We start from the raw sequence: 7280 nt of genomic DNA on the forward strand, positions 1-7280 counted from the left end.
AATCGGCATGGGTCAAAGTCTGAGTAGAAGAGTTCAAACTGCAGTTAATAAAAGAGTGGGAAGCTCATGGATGACAGATAATAAGCTAAAGGTGAACAAACAAGGAGTTCAGAGTAAAGGTCAGAATAGGAGACAAAAATATCATGGAACAGGGCTGGTTATTAGAATTCATAATGAAGCACTTGTTATAAACTATGTGATGGAAATGTGATAAATTTCTGGTACACAAACACATTAAACATCAGCAACCTAAAATACAAGGGTTAGCATGCAGAACCAGTTACTCAGGGAGTGGGATGTGCAGAATGTAACCACATGAGGAATATAACTAATCGAGAAACATGGGCAGGGGGCTTGGCCATTGGAGACCTGGTTACAAGCTGGGCATAATCAAGAGCTAAATATTCCAGACTATTGAATGTTTAGAAAGAACCAGAAAACAGAAACTAAAAGCAAAGCAACGAATTAATGAAAGAGAAAATGAGAGGGGGATTTCATTGGGCAGACAATGTAAAGACTCTATGTGGAGTGAAGCAACAACAAAACATGCAAGACTTCTAGACAGCACTGACAGACTAAAGAACATTTAAACATATTAAATAGGAACATACGTGGACTGTTTTCCCCCTTGAGCCTGTTCTGCCTTTCAGTAAGATGGTGGCTGTTCTGTTTGTATTTTGAATTCCACATTCTCAGCTATTCCCCAATGTCCCTTGATCCTTGGCTGAACAATAATCTTTCCAAATCCTCAAAAATATTCCATGACCCCACCTCCACTGCCTTCTGAGGCAAAGTCACACAAACCCACTGACAGAAATAAATTTCTCCTCATCTCTGTCCTGAAAGGGTGACCCTAAATTATAAATCCGTGTTCTCCTAGTTCTGGATTTACATTCTTTCCACACCCACCTTCATCCTCACTTTTCTGAACTCCAATGGAAACAAACCCAGTCTGTCCAACCTTCTCTCATAAACTAACACACTCTGAACCATCTCCAATACAGTAAAACTCAGCCTTCTCATTTCTCCTACCAAGTGAACAACTCCACATTTTGTGCATAAATACTGAAATCGTGGTCCGAGTAACAAAAAATAATTGCGGTTCTAATCTGAACATTTAGTTTTAGAGACTGGAGAAGTGAAGGCACTAAATCACTCCAACATATTGGGATAGTTTTCTGCAAACTATTGTGGACTAAGGAAACAGGCCAAACCAGATTCAGTGATGAGTAATGATCCAGAATTAGATGCCAGTCTGACGATACAGAAACGCCCCATTAACTGGAGCCATTTTATAGTCACAACAAGGAAGATAAACACATAAAGGTTTTGAAATGAGAAAATTTCCAAAGAAATGAAGTAAATGAGTCAGTTTCATTGCCCCAGACACAAACATATGTCATGGCTCACTTTTGGATCTTTCTACATGTTGCTGTGAAATGTCATCAGAAAAGTCAAGCCTGCCCACTTGACACAGTAATTATTTTATTTTGTCACTGTGACCTGACAGAACAGCCTCCTGGTAAAAGTTGCTCTTCTTGTTCTGCTGGATTACAATATGAGCTCAGACTTCAAAAAGATTGAACAAGCAATGCAGCCTAATCACTGGGTTTGCAGCAATGGAACTGTTTGGGTGCCAGCCAAATTTACACAGTCAAACTTTTCAGCCTCCTATCACTTTAGCTTTCTTTTATTGCCTGAGGAACGCTCACAGTTCAGTATCTGTGGCTACTCAAATCTATCCATCACTGACACCAATTCCTGCTGAGACCCTGAGGAACCCATTCCAACTGGCATCATAACCATTCATACTATAACCAGTTTGGTGAATACATTGTACACTTCAAAAGCATAGTGGCTAATTTAACAATACTTAATAGACAATGACTTGGAGACACAGCAGGTTTTTTATTGTGAACTATTTTGGAACAATATACTTATGCAAATGATAAAAATGATAATGAGTTAATGTTCATGCAGTTATTTCAGAAGGATACAGTTTGCATTTTGTTAATTGTGTGCAGATTGTAACTGAGGAGAGGGGGTGGATATACAATGTAGTCAATGTAGGGAGGGATTAGATTAAGCAAAACTGAGATTTGGTGAGTTTACAAAAGCAAAAGTTCAGAATCATTACGTCAACTATTTGCCAAACTAACAAAAGACAAACAGCTCCCTGAAACACTTCCAGAGGCTGCACTCGTAGGGTTAGTGTTACAGATAGAAACTGTGTCGACTTTCGGAATTAGTTAAAGGGAGGAGCAGTAAACAGCACTGAACCAAACAATTCCTGGTAGAATTACTGCTCTTTCTGTTCAGCAAATGCATTCCATCTGCTACTCTGCAAAACACTCTCTGACTCACTCTCAGGAATTTGAAAATCTATATAAGAGGCACTCACCCAACCCCAAACTGAAAATCTCAATTAGATTCCAGTCTGTAACTCAAACCCGGGTATCTGTTATTCTGTATGAAAAAACCCTGAATCCCTCAATTAGATTCCAGTCTGTAACTTCCTCCTGGGTATCTGTTACTCTATATATATATATATATATTATCACCGAACCCCTCGGATAGATTCCAGTCTGTAAGTCACTCGGGTATCTGTTATTTTATTTGTAAAACTTCAACCTGTCCATTTGTTTTTCACTGGTAGATACACTGCCTTTGTTCTCCTTTCACTGTGTTTCATATTTCTTTCTGCTAAGTCTGTTGGTATGTGGCTCAGTAATGACAGGAAATCCTCCATCCCAGCTGATTGCTGGAATAAGCTCCATTTCACTCAGCATAGTTTCCCCATCTGTATCTGGCTGCACATCTGACAACTAATGAGCCTGGGCAGTGCCCAGTTATACGTGGGATCCCATTACACAAGAAACCAAAGATAACAGCATCAGCGAAGGTTAAAGTCTCAGAAAAACACAAGCAAACAGTTGTGTCAGCATTAGAAGGAAGTTAAACATTACTTACATTTTTGGACATTTGAATAAACCATCCATGTATAAAATGTTCTGTTTTACCAACCCAAATTGTTTTGTTGTTTCACGTTTATAAACAGAAGTGCAAAGAAGGCCATTCAGCCCATCATGTCTTGAGCAGTACCAGTTTTTTTTCAACTCTTGTTCTAATTTCTCCCAGTGCAACATGACATCCCAATTCCTCCTATTAAACATGCCAAACGCCTTCTTCACTATCCTATCTCCCTGTGACTCCACTTTCAAGGAGCCATGAACCTGCACTCCAAGGCCTCTTTGTTCAGCAACACTCCCCAGGACCTTACCATTAAGTGTATAAGTCTTGCTCTAATTTGTTTTTCAAAAATGCACCATCTCACACTTATCCAACATAAATTCCATCTGTCACTCCTCAACTTATTGACCCATCTGATCAAGATCCCATTGTAGTCTAAAGTAACCTTCTTCACTGTCTACTACACCTCCAATTTTGGAGTCATCTGTAAACTTAACTAACTATAACTCCTATGTTCATATCTAAATCATTTATATAAACGCCAAAAAGGAGTGGACCCAGTACTGATCCAGCACTTCACCTAATGAAAACAAATCCAGAATGGTGGATGGGAGAGGATGATGGCTGTCTGTGCTGCTACATTTTTTTGATGTTTTGTTTTTCAGTGCTGGAGCTGATTTCCTCACTTTCTTGGAGCAGTAATTTCTGTTTCTAAATGTTTTAGCATTATTTTTGGGACTTTTAAAAAAAGAAATCAAAAACAATGATACTTTAAATCGGAAGAAACAGAGAACAGGAGACCAAATTTGGGGACCATATGGTACGGTTGGAGACTGAAGAATTCCAAAGGGCTTGAGATATCGACAAACAACCAGGAAGTGGTGGAGGCTGGTACAATTACAACATTTAAAAGGCATCTGGGTGGGTACATGAATAGGAAGGGTTTGGAGGGATATGGGCCGGGTGCTGGCAGGTGGGACTAGATCAATTTAGGAAATCTGGTCAGCAGAACCAGAGGATCTGCTCTGTGCTGTTTGACTCTATACCGTCACAGTGTATGGAAAAAGCACATAAATACAGCTTAGAGGTAGATAATGAGCCATTATCTGGAATGCAGAAGTAGGCTCAATGGGACTGAATCATCTACTCCTGCTCCTATGATCCTAGTTTCTGGTGAGAAAAGTCTAACTCTGATATTAAGGAGATGTACTAGATTCTGTCATCGGCTGCAAACATCTTTCTCTATTTACTAATGTCTACATTTTCTGAGGATTTTGTATCTGAAATAGGAAATAAAGAATAGGGAAATAATTGAAGAGTATAACAGGAAATGGTGGGAGGCATTAGAGCAGGAAAGAAAGCTGTTAACCCCCACCCAGGTGACTCTCTCTCCCTCCCTCCCCCCACCCCAGGTGATCCTCCTGGGCCCTCTCAGGTGAATGTCTATCCCCCCCTCCCAGGTGACTCTGTTTCTCCCCCTACCCCCAGGTGAATGCCTACCTCTGCCTCCGAGCTTACTTTTACAATCAGGACCCCCGCCCCCCTCCAACACGCTGCATCCACCTGGACACCCCGTGCTGGCCTATTACCCGCCCTCAATCTCATTTCCAACTGCCGCTGGGACATTAACCGCCTCAACCTGACTACCCCTCTCCCCCACTCCAACCTCACAACACAAAGCCCTCCACTTCCTCTGCTCCAATCCCAACCTCACCATCAAGCCAGCGGATAAAGGGGGTGCAGTGGGAGTCTGGCGCACTGACCTCTACACCACTGAAGCCAAACGCCAACTCGAGGACACCGCCTCCTCCTGCCCCCTCGACCATGACCCCACCCCCCATCACCAAAAAAAAGACCTCCAATCCAGATGAAGGGCTTTTGCACGAAATGTCGATTTTCCAGCTCCTCGGATGCTGCCTGACCTGCTGTGCTTTTCCAGCACCACACTAATCTAGACTCTGAGAATCTAGAATCTAATTTAGAATGCCTATCTCTCCCCTCGCCCTCCCCAGGTGAATCTCTCCCCTCCCTCACCCCCACCCCCACCCCCAGGTGAGTGTCTATCTCCCCCTCCCCCGAGGTCGGACTCTCCCCGACCCCTCCCCCTCCAGGTGAGTCTCTCCCCCCCCCCCAGGTGAGTCACTCCCCCTCCCCCCCCAGGTGAGTCTCTCCCCCCCCCTAGGTGAGTCACTCCCCCTCCCCCCCCAGGTGAGTCTCTCCCCTCCCCCCAGGTGAGTCTCTCCCCTCCCCCCAGGTGAGTCTCTCCCCTCCCCCTCCCCAGGTGAGTCTCTCCCCTCCCCCCAGGTAAGTCTCTCCCCTCCCCCAGGTGAGTCTACCCACTTCCCCCCCCCCCCAGGTGAGTCTCCCCCCTCCCCCCCAAGTGAGTCTCTCCCCTCCCCCTCCCCAGGTAAGTCAATCCCCTCCCCCCTGGTGAATCTCTCCCCGCCCTTCACCTCCAGATGAGTCACTCCCCTCCCCCCCCACGTGAGTCACTCCCCTCACCCCCACGTGAGTCTCTCCCCTCCCCCCCAGGTGAGTCTCTCCCCCCCCCAGGTGTGTCACTCCCCTGCCCCCCAGGTGAGTCTCTCCCCTCACCCCCCCAGGTGAGTCTCTCCCCTCCCCCCCCCAGGTGAGTCTCCCCCCCCCCAGGTGAGTCTCTCCCCTCCCCCCCCCCCAGGTGAGTCTCCCCCCCCCCAGGTGAGTCTCTCCCCTCCCCCCCCAGGTGAGTCTCTCCCCTCCCCCCCCCAGGTGAGTCTCTCCCCTCCCCCCCAGGTGACTCTCTCCCCTCCCCCCCCCCCAGGTGAGTCTCTCCCCCCCCCCAGGTGAGTCTCTCCCCTCCCCCCCCCAGGTGAGTCTCTCCCCTCCCCCCCCAGGTGAGTCTCTCCCCTCCCTCCCCCAGGTGAGTCTCTCCCCCCCCAGGTGAGTCTCTCCCCCCCCCCAGGTGAGTCTCTCCCCTCCCTCCCCCAGGTGAGTCTCTCCCCCCCCCCCAGGTGAGTCACTCCCCCCCCCCCCAGGTGAGTCTCTCCCCTCCCCCCCCCAGGTGAGTCTCTCCCCTCCCCCCCCCAGGTGAGTCTCTCCCCCCCCCAGATGAGTCTCTCCCCTCCCCCCCCCAGGTGAGTCTCTCGCCCCCCCCCCAGGTGAGTCTCTCCCCTCCCCCCCCCAGGTGAGTCTCTCCCCCTCCCCCCCCCAGGTGAGTCTCTCCCCCTCCCCCCCCCAGGTGAGTCTCTCCCCCTCCCCCCCCAGGTGAGTCTCTCCCCTCCCTCCCCCAGGTGAGTCTCTCCCCCCCCCCCAGGTGAGTCTCTCCCCCCCCCCAGGTGAGTCTCTCCCCTCCCTCCCCCAGGTGAGTCTCTCCCCCCCCCAGGTGAGTCACTCCCCCCCCCCCAGGTGAGTCTCTCCCCTCCCCCCCCAGGTGAGTCTCTCCCCTCCCCCCCCCAGGTGAGTCTCTCCCCCCCCCAGGTGAGTCTCTCCCCTCCCCCCCCCCAGGTGAGTCTCTCCCCCCCCCCAGGTGAGTCTCTCCCCCTCCCCCCCCCCAGGTGAGTCTCTCCCCTCCCCCCCCCAGGTGAGTCTCTCCCCTCCCCCCCCCCCAGGTGAGTCTCTCCCCCCCCCCAGGTGAGTCTCTCCCCTCCCCCCCCAGGTGAGTCTCTCCCCTCCCCCCCCCCCAGGTGAGTCTCTCCCCTCCCCCCCCCCAGGTGAGTCTCTCCCCCCCCCAGGTGAGTCTCTCCCCCCCCCCAGGTGAGTCTCTCCCCCCCCCAGGTGAGTCTCTCCCCTCCCCCCCCAGGTGAGTCTCTCCCCTCCCCCCCCCAGGTGAGTCTCTCCCCCCCCCCAGGTGAGTCTCTCCCCCCCCCCCCAGGTGTGTCTCTCCCCCCCCAGGTGAGTCTCTCCCCTCCCCCCCCAGGTGAGTCTCTCCCCTCCCCCCCCCCAGGTGAGTCTCTCCCCCCCCCCAGGTGAGTCTCTCCCCCCCCCAGGTGTGTCACTCCCCTGCCCCCCAGGTGAGTCTCTCCCCTCCCCCCCCCAGGTGAGTCTCTCCCCTCCCCCCCAGGTGAGTCTCTCCCCTCCCCCCCCAGGTGAGTCTCTCCCCTCCCCCCCCCCAGGTGAGTCTCTCCCCCCCCAGGTGAGTCTCTCCCCCCCCCAGGTGAGTCTCTCCCCTCCCCCCCCCAGGTGAGTCTCTCCCCCCCCCCAGGTGAGTCTCTCCCCCCCCCAGGTGAGTCTCTCCCCTCCCCCCCCAGGTGAGTCTCTCCCCTCCCTCCCCCAGGTGAGTCTCTCCCCCCCCCAGGTGAGTCTCTCCCCTCCCCCCCCCAGGTGAGTCTCTC

The sequence above is a fragment of the Chiloscyllium plagiosum genome, unplaced genomic scaffold (assembly GCF_037043375.1).
Source record: "Chiloscyllium plagiosum isolate Xiang-an unplaced genomic scaffold, Cpla_swu_hap1 HiC_scaffold_29, whole genome shotgun sequence".
Lineage (NCBI taxonomy): Eukaryota > Metazoa > Chordata > Chondrichthyes > Orectolobiformes > Hemiscylliidae > Chiloscyllium > Chiloscyllium plagiosum.